Raw genomic sequence first — 13,573 nt, 5'->3', positions numbered from 1 at the left:
AAAAAGGAAAAAAAAAACAGGTTCATGGATAGGAGATGATCTGCTAACAGCCTATTCACTCCTTAAGCTACCATGCCAGCCTCAGACCTATAGTTCCTGAATGTTAAATTTCCTCATAGTATGTGGAAGGTGGAAAAGAGCAAGTAATCTTGAAAACCTTGCATGTACAAAATCATACATATAATATTAAAAAAAGATTTTTGGGTTATATCACTGAAAGCGATACCATTTTATAACCAGACCCCATTAGGGATCATAGCAATCCGAATGAAGATGCTAATCTCATTTTAAGGACCTAGTGGTTTCCTAATGTGTAGAAACACTGTAATCAACAAGATTTTACTTGAAATGAGCACATGAAGATCGTTCAGTGGACACAGGTGTAAGGATCCAGAGAAGCTGTGGAGTTATTGAGACAAAGGAAGCATCATCAGACGATGGAGCTGGCTGAGCAGCTGCTGGCCACGCACAGCTTGCAGCAGAAGATGTTTGGCACACGGCTTCGGGACAGTTTATTACCTCATCATCAGTTCTTCTGAGACAAAGCACACAGCCAAACTTGACCAAGAAATGGGCTGCTGGGAATAACTCCACAGAGCATGCGTTCTGCACAACTGGCTGGCGTCCATGTTTCTTACCACTCAGCTGTCATGACTGTGCGGCACAGAACAGCAGAGTGTTCAGGAAAATCACATGAGAACCAAAGTAACTCTAAAATATACTGACGTCATTATCTTAGTTACTTAATCCAGTGCAAGTTAATCTTCTTTACCAAAAAGCAGCGTCAAGTCTTCTAACAAGTCTTCTAAGCATGTTCCATTAAAACTAAGTTTTCTAAGGGGGCATTTGCAGTAGTGACTAAGATGCTGCTTGGGATGCGTGCATCTTTAGTGGAATGCCAGACTCTCTGCTTCCAGTTCAGCTTCCTCCTGTTGCACATCCTAGGAAGTGGCTGCTGATGGCTCAGGTAATCTGTGCCCCTCCTACCCACATGGGAGAATCAGTTGATGAGGGTCATTTGAGGAGTGAACCAACAGATTCAGAATCACACACTGTATTTCTCTCTCCCTGAAATAGCCAAGAAATGATATTTAAAATAAATAAAATAATTAGCTTTTCTAAAAACTGTAAGTTAATTTACTTTTGGCTAATGAATCCACACCTTCTCATTGTTAACAGAATACCCTAAACATGCTTTAATTTCTACCTTACAAACTTACACTTTCTGATATCATTTATTTTTATTGTCATTCTTCTACACCAAATGTGAACTTCTTGAGTGTGGTCCCATAAGACCAATGGGACCAAGTGGAGAGAGGTTTAGTAAAATGCTTATGAGATAAACACACATAGTGCTGACTGGGCAATCTGTGTTTCCCTTCCCTCAAGCATGCACTTTGTGTGGTGTGACAGTAGAGGTTGCACTGTTGCTTTTGTGGAGCAGTCGTTATGCACCATACGGTAGTGTAGGATACAACTCTGTTATCTATCCATTGTCTCTGTAGCTCCCAATGAGGGGTACCACTTACAGAGGAGGAGCCAAGACAAAGACCAAAGTGAATTCACCTGTGTCCCACCACGGCATGGAGAGAACCTGTGAAGCTCTCACCTTTGTGTGGCAACACTTGCCCGGTGTTTATTCTCTGCTTACATCCATCATCCCCAATGATGAATGACAGCTCATCAGTTGCTCTGTTTTGCCAGGAGCCAAAACTCATTCAATAGGAAGACAGACACATTTTAATGAGAGAGATAAGATCATAGAGCAGAAAGGAAACAAACTGAGGAGACAAACGTGCATTTGAGTTCCAGATAACCTTCCATAATATCTATCTTATTTTAGTCCTCTGTGTGGGTATATTGCAGTTTTCTTTGTTTAGTCATTCATGGTTACCTATTGGTCAGCCCACAGGTAGTCACTGGGCCAAGATCACCCCCAAACTCCTTCTATACTTAAAGTCTTCTCTTTGAGATGATCTGTAAGATTCCCCCTGGGGGTAACTATTGCATTGCCTTTCCTGTGAATATACCCCAGCCAAGTCCTGGCACATATCTTCAAGTTGTCTAAAAGTTGTCACCATCAACGCTCAACTGTATCAGTTAGTTGAAAAATGGGATATTCACTTGATTATCATCCCAGTCCCTTCCACTTCACTGAATGGCCAGGATAGTGCATGCCAGTATCCATACAACAGTGATTTTGTCTTTTACTGGATAGTGGTAAGTGATAAAACTTACCAGCTATTCATCCATGATGTGTTTTGTTTTTAGCAAAGTTTGAAAGAAGTCTGACACCGGGACTAGAAAAGCATAAGATCAAACCTAAGTATGCTTTGACAGCATGCAAACAGATATGAAAAGTGAGCCATGTTGCTAGGCAGCACTGGCAGGTGCTCGTGACTGCAGCAGCTTCACACTGCTCACCTGGGGGAAGGGGAAGCTTTGTCACTGGTTCCTATCAGCTCTAATCTGGATTGATCATGTCACACCATGCTCATTGACATTTTGCAGGGTTTTCAGGCCAACCTGGAAAACTACAATGCAGTCCACTCCAGAGGAAATCAATTCTGGCCAAGATAGTATTAGTTTTTCAGCAAGGCACTGACGTTGCAAACAGGAAACCAAGACAGACTTTTTCTGATCGGAGTTTGTGAACCTCCTGATTTCTTTTATTAAATTCTTAAAATTTAATTAAAAATTAAAAAATTAAATTAGATTATTTATTAAATTTTTCCAATGGTGCATTCCCTGCTTCACCAAATCCAATCAGGGAGCTAGCCATTCCAGATACATCTCATTCAGATGGCTTACATGGAACTGCAGGCATTGCCTGAGTGTCCACATAAGGCTCCAGTGCCCAACATTGTCTCCCTTCCTGCTTGTCCCACAGAACTTCTTCCAGTATGGCACACTTTCTGCCAAGTCCCTACACATGCTCTTCCATAAGCCTAGAGTTCTCCACTGTGCACTTCTCAGGGTGTATCTCCCTTCTGGCAGTTACCTCTCCCTCTGGGACCTAATATTAGCCTCCTGAGCTAGAGCTTAAACATTCCTTTTCTGGCAATCTAGTGTCCTATTAACTCTTTTAAGTCCGTGTTATCTGCATCTATTCCTGAGTGCTACAGTCACAAACCATTGCACATTTTGTAGTTTAAAACTATGCAAATGAACTCACTCCAGACTGGAGGTTAGGAGTTCAACATCATGATCATGCTAGAGACACTCTGTTCCTAAAGGCTCCAGAAGAGAATCCTTCCTGATCTCTCCCCACTTCTGGTGGTTTCTGGCAGTAACTGACATCAGTAACTTGTATGCGCAGCACTCCAATCTCCACCCCACTTCCCTTGACTTTTTCTGTTGACCTTCTCTACCTAGACCATATCTCTATTAGGATCAGGTTGGGGATCCCTGGGTTCATTAATATAACTGATGTGCTTAGGATTCCCTATACATCAAGATCAACATTAGCTAAAGGAATAAATCAATGGAAGCTCAGGCTTAAAGCCTCAGGGGTATCAGGGCTGAGGTAAAAACTGGATCTGAATAGAAAGACCCAAGTAGGCAGCTAAGGCCTCCCTCCACAGGCCTGGGCTGCGCAAGCCCTGTACACCCCTGGACATTCAAGATTGTTCCCATGAACTATCCTGGAGATCACCTCTAAGTTTTTGGAATATCCCTCTAGTAAGAGTGTTGCCATCTGCCTAAGGTTCTGAGCTAAAAAATGTGAGCTTTATCAGACAGTTTGTGTAAAATCTGGGTCCCCAGGTGAATGCCTGGATCCCTGGGATATACACAGGCTTGATCTCTAACGGTGTTCTGCGTTTCAACATCTAAAGGCAGTCACATAGATGTATAAATACTCACATCTACATAATGGAGTCCCAGTAAAACACTGAGTTCCATGACTTGGGTGGGCTTCTCTGTATGGGGAACCCTTCGCACCTGTCGCATCACACTGTGTGTGCCTGGGGAACCCTTCACACCTGTCACATCACACTGTGTGTGCCTGGGGAACCCTTCACACCTGTCACATCACACTGTGTGTGCCTCCAGTGAGAAAGGACACTTGGGAGTTGGTGCCTCATCTCCCCTGCACTTTACGTTTGCTCTTTGTGTGTCTCTATCTGAATCCTTTCACTGAGATAAACCATAGAAATGAAAGGTACAGATTTTTTTCTGAGTCCTTAGCAGTCTTACTAGCAAATTACAGGGCTTGAGAATGGTCTTGATGAGTCTTAATGCATGAAGAACATGTTTGTTGGATACAAATGATTTGGGGGTAGGGAGAGTGGTTCATGGGTCATTCTTGTCGATGCTGGAGGCTGGCCCAAGGCTTCAGTCAGGTTAATTTCCAGGTCTGGGGCTTCAGGATGCCCTGCACCTAAGTGTGCAGTGAAGACTCACTTCACAGGGCTATGTTGCTGAAAACCCCGCCATTGCAGAAAAGGCTATTCAGCATTGGCCTCATGGAATCTCTCCAGGCTGAGTTGGTAACTCCTTCCCTCTCTATGTCCTTCTGTGTACAAAACCCTATTGCTGACTGTGGGAGGCTCTTCGGTAGGTGCAGCATGGTGCCTCCTCCTGGACCAGATGGAGTTGCAGTCAGCTCACAGAGGCACCCCCAGCAAGTCTGACTGTCCATCCAGGTCTGTTTGCCCTACAACCTAATCTTCAGATTTTCCCTGGATTGGAGATTGGGATGTCCACTGTGGGTTGAGGGGGTCACTGAGGACAAGGCAGATCCAGTGACGGGAGAGTTTAAGTGTTCTGTTGTCTGCCACATGTGTGACAACTTGGCAATCATGGCTGAATTCCGGCAGAGGCCTCGGCTTTAAGGGGTGAGCCTGGCCCCAAGCCCTCCTCACTTTAGCACTCAAGGTAGTGTCCTATTTTGCCGCTTGTTGCAGGAGTTTAAGAACTCAGTGTGATCTTTCCCCAAATGTGTCCTAAGGTTACACAGAGACTTCCTAAAAGGTGGCCTGTGACTTACTGCACAGGAGCATCAAGAGGGACTGGAATCAGATCTCAGGCTGCAGACAGTGGAAATGTGAGCAAGGACACATTTTCATCAATTCTTAGCCCTCCAGGACTGTCTGCATATTCCTGCCACACAGGGAGGCATGGACAAGGCACAGGGAGAACCTGTGCAGGAATCTAAGGTGGAATCATGGTCCCTAGAATCCCTTCCTTTATAATTCCCAGGGACATTTGGTCACATGAGTTTATGTTCTGAGGATAGGAGGAACTCAGGACCCTGCAGGAAGTGTGGCATGATGTCCTTGCCTTTAAGCTCCTCTGGGAGGCATGGGACTGCACCTGTACCTGTATGGCTGCAGTCCCTGTAGAGTCTCTTCCTGCAGCTTTGCCAAGATCTGGGCCTGGCACAGAAACAGAATCATAGCCATGGAGCTGAGGTCTCTACAAACTACCAACAGCATCAAGGGTGAAGGCAGCAGAGACAAATGTGCATTCCAGTAGGTCCTTCTGGTTCTAGCTCATGCTCGGTTCTCTTCACTCCTGCCTCCTGGTTGCCCTTACCTTGCCCAGTCTCTCCATAGGTGGGCTTAACAAAGATTCAGAAACAATAGTGTTCCCTGCAGCCTTGCCGTCTTCAGTATTGGACAAGGTGCAGGACTCGCTGTGAATCCGTTAGTGTCCATTTCTGCATGGGAAGTCTGTTTCTTTGACTTCCTATCACTACAACATGGAGAAACCACTGAATTGGGCAGGGGTGGAGCGCTTGGGATTGGAAAATGGGATGGAAACTGCAGAGAAAGGCATCAGAGTTTCTATAGCTGTTTTCCCAGCTATCCAGGGCTCTGCAGTGTGAAAACATCACCTCTGACATCTCATTCTCTGTTCTGATCCAGTGCATGAGTGGCTGCTTTCCCAGACCCCGCTCCCATCCGCCCCCCAGGAGCAATGCCTGCACCCTCTTCCTCAGGGCCCAGAAGGAGAAGTTGTAACTACTGAAGCTGCGGTGAAGTCTGAGCCCTCGGCCCATACGCTCTCCTTCAGCTCAGGAATAATTCGCAGCCCAACGGGAGCCATAATTGATGAGCTCTGTCAGCCAGCATGCTTCCCCACTGCAAATGAGCTCTGCTTGCAGAGGGTGATTTATTTGCGTTTTATGGCTTATTTGGAGGTGGAGAAAAAAATCAATAAAGGCGTTCATTTTTACATTTTAAATGTGCCAGGCAGCATCAAACCATCATCAAAACTGTGCTTTACGCTCTCTATTTCCAAAGGTGAACTGGTGTAAATGAAATTAAACTTGGACTTGCAAATTACCTCCAGGGCTTTTCCTGTCTGAAGTTGGGCTCCTGGCGTTGAAGTAGACCGGAAAGAAGCCAGCCGAGTGGCCATGGCAGAGCCTCCTGCTTGCTTCAATCACAGGTGCCTTCCAGCCCAAGAGTTCCCTGGACTGACCGAGGCCACAGGTGAAAGCACTGTGGAGAAAGGGCTCACCGCCCTCACCGTGGTCCACATTCAGGGAGCAGGTACAAGGCCGAGACTGGGGAAGAGTAGAACTACTGGGTTTTTGGCTAAATAACTTCATGGTCACCAGGCTTCCTACGCCGTGACACCCCTTCCAATACCTTCAGAACAAAGGAAATGAAGACGTATTTGTTCTGCTGCTGGGAAAGTGTTCACTGAGGGTCTAGGAGAGGTTACTACCACTCTCCAAGAAGCCAGCCTCACATAGAGGAGGAGATCCTGCCTCCCTCCTTGTCCTTCTCTCCTGTGTCTTTTCTCTCCGTCTCTTCCCATGTCAGTTTTCTTATGTCTCTTTCTACCCCTTTCTCTCTCTATCCCTCTGCTTGTTTCTCACTTTATCTATATGTTATCACCTTGTCTATTTCTCCATATTTCTTCTGTGTCTTAAAGATTTATTTTATTTTTATTGGAAATCCAGATATATAGAGAGGAGGAGAGAGAAAGAGGAAGATCTTCTGCCTGCTGATTCACTCCCCAAGTGCCGCAATGGCCAGAGCTGCGCCCATCTGAAGCCAGGGGCCCGAGCCTCTTCCAGGTCTCCCACGTGGGTACAGGGTCCCAAGGCTTTGGGCTGTCCTCCACTTCTTTTCCAGGCCATAAGCAGGGAGCTCAGTGGGGAGCAGGGCAACTGAGATAAAAACCAGCAGCCATATAGGATCCCGGCGCATGCAAGGCACAAGGACTTTAGCTGCTAGGTTACCGCACTAGGCCCTGTATTTCTTATTCTTGTCTCTGTCTTTTTTTCCCCCTGTATCTCCATATTCTTGTTTCTTTGTCTCCCATCTCTCTCTCTCTTCTCTCTCTCTCTCTCTCTCTCTTTTCTCTTTCCCTCTCTGTCACTTACCTTTTCTCTCTGTTCTTCTCTTTCAGTTTCCCTTTTCATCTCTTTCTCTGCCTCTCTCCCTTGTCCATCACCCCTGCTGGCTTCTCTCCCTCCGGCTTCTCCCTCTGCACCTGATACCTGAAAACCCTCCATTCACAGTGGAGGTTTTTCCCAGAGCACCTTTCTTGTCAAGTCCTGTGAACACTTCTCAACCTATGGCATCTTGGTATTCCTGAGATGAGCATGGCTGAGCTCCCAAATAGAACCTCCAAGGCAGTCACATCCCTGTCTTCAGCCTGTCTTCTCTCTCCCCTCACTGTTTTTTCCCCACCCCAATCCTCCTTTCAGTGTTAGATTCCTTGGGAATTATCTCCCAGTCTCTGTTTCTTTCTTCATCTAGATGAGTTAGTTTTACCCTTAGAGCTGCAGGTGTTTGTGCATAATTCCCCAGTGCATTCTCCCTGTGACCTTGGACATATGAACAGACACCCAGGTCCCCAGACACATAGCAACCTCAGAGAAAATGGGTCTTTGCTGAGTACTGCCTTCCCAGCTCCCTACTGCTCTGAAGTCCTCATATTCACAAATGGCACAGCTTCCTGGGTAGGTCTGTTATTCAGGAATACCCACCTGCCTGAGTCACCAGGCACTCCCTACAGGCTCCCTTGCATTCAAGGCTTGCAACTCCCTTCTCAACACCTTTTGGCTCTCTTGTTTGACCTTCTTCCCACCTAGCTGCAAACTGTCCCAATGCTGGACCATACCTGAGAACTTCAATTGCCTGTATTGGTCTGAAGACCTAGCCAGTATTAGAAATGCAAGAAATATCCTCTGCTGACATGAGTATGCAAAGGACAAAACAAATCCAATCCTCAGGAAAAGTGTCAGGTGATAGATCATCGATTTCTATTCCCCGGTGTCACTGGAGAACCAAGACAGGGGAACTAATTCCACTAGAAGGAGACAGGAGAGCTTTCACCACAGAAGGGAGAACTGAAACACGATGGAACTGATAGGGAGGCAACTAGGCAGAGAAAGCAAAACCTGCATCTCAGGGGGACATGGCAAAATGAGCACAGCATATCCGGGGCTGTCATAGCCTCATGGGCTAGCAGGTGTCTGAAGGGGGAACGTGCTTCTCCCCCACCCCACCTTAAGCCTTGAGCCCGAAACAGAGCATGTTCATGCTCTGAGTAGCTAGCCCTATCCCTAATCCTAACCCTAACTTTAACCTAGCTTCAATGAGAAGGATGATGGGGTGGTGGTGTGTGTGAATGGAGTATATGGCATGCTGTACATGCACACCAGGGTCAGATATCACAGGTGCCTCTTGGCTTACCTAGACCTGGAGACAGCATAAGACCCAGATAGCAGTGTGGAGAGGAGGCGCCAAGAACACAAAGGTTGTGCTGCTTCCAAACACACAGGAACTGTGCTTGGAGGTAAGAAGGATGGACAAATGTGAGACACCTTGGAGAACTGCATAGTTGGGAAATAGCTGCATTCCAAACCAGGGTGGTGAAGACTTCCTCAGGCACTGTCCAGTGTCAGTATCGTTTCCTAAATGAGATGCTGCTGGAAAAGTCAACTGTGGGAAGAATACAGAGTAGGTTGAAGCATGGTCCCATGTGGATGTACCTATTAGGGTCTCCAGAAGCCCAAAAGCCTGGTTCTTGGGCTCTATCTGATCCTGGGGAGCTGGGTGCACGCAACTGAGACTTTCCAAGTTGCAGCAGATGCTGTGGGTGTGGTGTTCCAGCCTCTTCTGCACAAAAGTTGCAAAAGGACAACAAATGAGGAAAGTGAGAACGTTGCTTGCAAAGTCCCTATGAGTAGGAAGACACAGGGCAGTCAGAATGGAATGAAAAGAGTATTTGAGACACGTGGAATGTGGAGGGCTGAGGAGGGGAGTGTTTCCAGAGAGGAGCTCTGCAGTCTGGATACACGGCAGAAAGCTGCCCTGGGATAGGGACAAAGCACTAACAGTTTCCTTCTGTCTTTCAGCTTCATCTAGAAGGAACATGTTCCTGGCTTAGCTGGCAAAGTCAGTTCCACACGAATGGAGGTATCAGTGTCCCAAGTTGGAAAGTAATTTTATATGCACATTTTGGAAGAGCGCTAAAACTAGAAAACTCCCCTACCAACAATGTCAGCCAATCATTGCGCAACCTGGGAGTATCTCCCCCAGGAGCCAGAGAGCTGAGGGAGTCTGCAGAAGGGGCAGACCGCCATTTCCAGCACTCAGCTCAGGGGTCTCAGAACCTGTGAGTGCAGCAAGAAACGAGAGAACACTCCACTGTGGAGGTTCTGGAGACAGACTCCGGTCCATAGCATCACTCCTCCAATCACCCCAACTCTGCCATCGCTGAACCTTGTTTTCACACCTTACCCTCAGACGACCTCCCGGTCTCCAAGAAGACAGAGTGGAGCTGACCAGCCATGGTGTGCTGCTGCCTTGGTGAAAATTGTAAAATAAAATTGTGAGTGGGCTGATGGCAGGTCAGGAGAGGGTGATGATCGTGTGTGCTGGGTGCATAGCACCTCCTGCCTTTTGATGTTTCAGGAAACACAACCCTGAGGTTTTGGCCAATATTCCATTACTTCCATGTACTCTGGCGGGGTCATGCAAGCATGGTTACTGTGCCCCCCGTCCCCAGAAGGAACCAGGGTCTTCCTTTAGAGACAGACAGGGGATTTTGACACGTCCAGAGGAACAAAACAAGGGACTGGGAAAACTGCACAGGTTGGCTGTTGAACTGGATAGAATGTTCCTTCGTTGAGGATTGATAAATTGTGAAAATAATGCCATATTGAACATTGCAAGCAAAGGAATATGGAGGAAATATTCACTGGGATGTTTTGGGGAAATGTTTGACTTTTAAACAACATGGAAAGAGGTAGTGACAACGGACCAGAACAAACTTCTATGGAGGCATAGGGCGATCTCATGAAAGCAACAAGGTGACATGGGAGGGTCGCAGGGCAGAACCCTGGGAGGATGAAGCAACAGGTGTCATTCAGAGGACCTATTTGTGAAAGAGAGGAGAGAGCCAGCAGGCACTGAGGAGAACTGAAGCGGTAACCAAACCTCCACGGCTCTGCACAAGGCAGTGTGAAGGTACAAAGAGAGAGGTAGGGGCCATGCACAGTGGGGACAGGGGACACACCTGTGTTCAGGGTGCTTCCAGGATTCAACAGGACCAACACAGCAACATGAGCAATGAAGAGACAAAAGGCTGGACCACCTGCTGCTGCTGCTTTTCCCATACCATGAGCAGGGAGCTAGATCAGAAGTGGAGCAGCTGGGACATGAACCGGTATCCACGTTGAATGCAGGTTTTGCAGGTGGCAGCCTTACATGCTGCCAACCACTATGCCAACCTCATCTTTGTTTATTTATCAAAACATAGGACAAGTGGTTAGAGACTAGATGTTTAGCTTTCACAGGCAGTTTTAGTTGCCAATCTAATTACCAAAAAAGTCAAAAAACTACATCATGGGCCCGGCGGCGTGGCCTAGCAGCTAAAGTCCTCGGCTTGAACGCCCCGGGATCCCATATGAGCACCGGTTCTTATCCCGGCAGCTCCACTTCCCATCCAGCTCCCTGCTTGTGGCCTGGGAAAGCAGTTGAGGACGGCCCAAAGCTTTGGGACCCTGCACCCATGTGGGAGACCTGGAAGAGGTTCCTGGTTCCCAGCATCGGATTGGCGCGTACCGGCCCGTTGCGGCTCACTTGGGGAGTGAATCATCGGATGGAAGATCTTCCTCTCTGTCTCTCCTCCTCTCTGTATATCCAGCTTTCCAATAATAATAATAATAATAATAATAAAAACTACATCATGCATATTTTAAGAAACATAATGGAAACAACAGGGGAAAAGAAGTTTTATAGAAACACAGAACAATGTGTTAGCACTCAAACTAAACTTAAAAAGAAGTTACAAGTCCTGGTAGAATGGCTAAAGTCCTTGCCTTGCACTCATTGGGGACCTTTTTGGGTGCCGGTTCATGTCCTGGAGGCCCTGCTTCCCATCCAGCTCTCTGCTTGTGGCCTGGGAAAGCAGTCTAGGATAACCCAAAGCCTTGGGACTCTGCACCCACGTGGCAGACGCGGAGGAAGCTCCCGGATCCCGGCTTTGGATAAGCTCAGCACTGACCATTGCTGCCACTTAGGGAGTAAATTAGCAGATGGAAGATCTCTGTCTCTCCTCTCTGTATATCTGACTTTCCAATTTAAAAAAAAAATCTTTTTTTAAAACAATATAAAGTTAAAAAGAAGTCTAATTTAAGGTTGAGATTTGAAAAACAAAAAAGCAGTTTTTTGCTGCTTAGAGAAAGCACAAGTGGAGAGAACAGCAGGTTTGCAGTGTGAAGGTCAAGCCACTGGTTGTCTTTCAACTTCTACACTTGCTTCACTGACATGTTAGTCATCATCCACTCCAACACAATCAACACAGGCATCTGTTTGATCTTCCTGTCCAATGAGAATTAAATTTGCTCTGAGAAATGCCTGGTATATGTAGACACACCTACTACTGACACATGGCATGTGTGTTTCACAGGATTTCAGTCCCTGGGTCTGGTGCTGTGGAATTGAAGTTTAAGTCAGTGCTTACAAGGCTGGCATCCCATGTGGATGTCATTTCATATTCTGGCTGCTCTACTTCCCACACAACTCCCTGCTGACACACCTGAGAAAGCAGTAGAAGATGGCTCAATTGCTTGAGTCCCTGCACCCATATGGGAGACGTGGAAGAAGCTGCTGGCCCCTGGCTTTTTCCTTGCATCATCCCAGTTCTTATAGGTATCTGGAGAGTGAGCCAGTGGATTTCCCCTCCTTCTCCCTTTCAGTATCCCTCTCTGTAACTCTGTCTTATAAATAAATATTAAGTAAAAAGAAGACTGTAGTCCCAGAGAGACACAGAAAATACAAGAATATCCAGGGGCTAGCACTATGGCAATGAGTTAGGATGTTGCTTGTATCAGCAGCATCCCACATCAGAGCGCCACTTCCTATCCTTGTCTTTCCTCTTTCAATTCAATTCTCTGTTAACATGCCCGGGAAACAAGCAGAAGGTGGTGCAGACTCTTGGACCCCTGCCATCTGTGCGGGTATCCTGCCTTCAGCCTGACCCAATCCTGACTGTTGTGTCCAGTTAAGGAGTAATACATCACATGGAAGATCTCCCCTCATGCCCAGTTAAGGAAATACATCACATGGAAGATCTCCCCTCATGCCCTCTCTCCCCCTGGCACTCTGCCTTTAAAAGTGATTCCTCTTAACTTTCATCTCAGCAGTATAGTACCCACACTTGTCATGTGCCTGCTCCTCTCTTGGGTGGGATTGCATGTGAACTGACTACAATCAAGGAAACAAGGCTCCAACCAGAAAGACAGAAAACAAGGCTGGCAGTGGCTGGCAGGGTGGCTCAGGTAACTAACTCCCTGCCTGTAAGCGCTGTCATCCCATGGCACTGGTTCTAATCCTGGCTGTGCCACTTCCCATCCAGCTCCCTGCTTGTGGAATGGAAAGCAGCAGAGGACGGCCCAAAGCTTTGGGACCCTGCACCCATGTGGGAGACCCAGAAGAAGCTCCTGGCTCCAGGCTTTGGAGTAGCTTAACTCTGGCCATTGTAGGCATTTGAGGAGTGAACCAGCAGATGGAAGATCTTTATCTCTGCCTCTCCTTCTCACTGCAAACCTGAATTTCCAATAAAAATAAATCTTTCAAAAGAAATGTTGGCGACTCTGGCCTGGCTCACAAAACACCAAATGCATGTGACATTGGGGACAGTTGGATCTGCTGTGGTTGTCTTTGCTGGCACAGAGCATTTCTACGTTTTATTTGTTTTAACGAGGTGACTTGATCTCCAGGTCCCCTCGGTCTCTCTCCAGCCCCTTCTCCAAATTGCTTTGGGTGATTGGACACTAGGAGAACTAGGTTTTTTAGGTCAGTGGTCTATGGAGCTTCCCAGGAAGATGGTGCGCTCATTGCTTGCTCAGACAGTGCCTCCATGGAGCAGAACCCTTGGGCTTACATGTGATGATCTCTGTGTCTCTGTTCATCGCCCTCAGTGACTCTGCCTGCCCATTCTTGTGCATGACACGTGGTAGGCTGTTACTCTCAGCAGGGATGTACTAGGATGGTATCAGCAGACCCATGACGAGGAGCCAAGACCTGGCTGACCACCAAGAAGGTGATTGCTGTGAGGCTGGCTGAGACCCAACCCTGAAACAAAGCACTTGGATGGG

General features: G+C 47.1%; 1 pseudogene; it reads right to left on the bottom strand.

Annotated features, from left to right (window-relative positions):
* Nucleotides 1-6,366, bottom strand: part of LOC131480289 (importin subunit alpha-1-like) — an 86,042-nt pseudogene extending 79,676 nt beyond the window's left edge.
* Nucleotides 6,367-13,573: the final 7,207 nt, after the last annotated feature.

Source organism: Ochotona princeps, chromosome 5, assembly GCF_030435755.1.
Source record: "Ochotona princeps isolate mOchPri1 chromosome 5, mOchPri1.hap1, whole genome shotgun sequence".
Taxonomy (NCBI): domain Eukaryota; kingdom Metazoa; phylum Chordata; class Mammalia; order Lagomorpha; family Ochotonidae; genus Ochotona; species Ochotona princeps.
The sequence above is the reverse complement of the archived record's forward strand: the minus strand, read 5'-3'. Positions and strand labels throughout refer to the sequence as shown.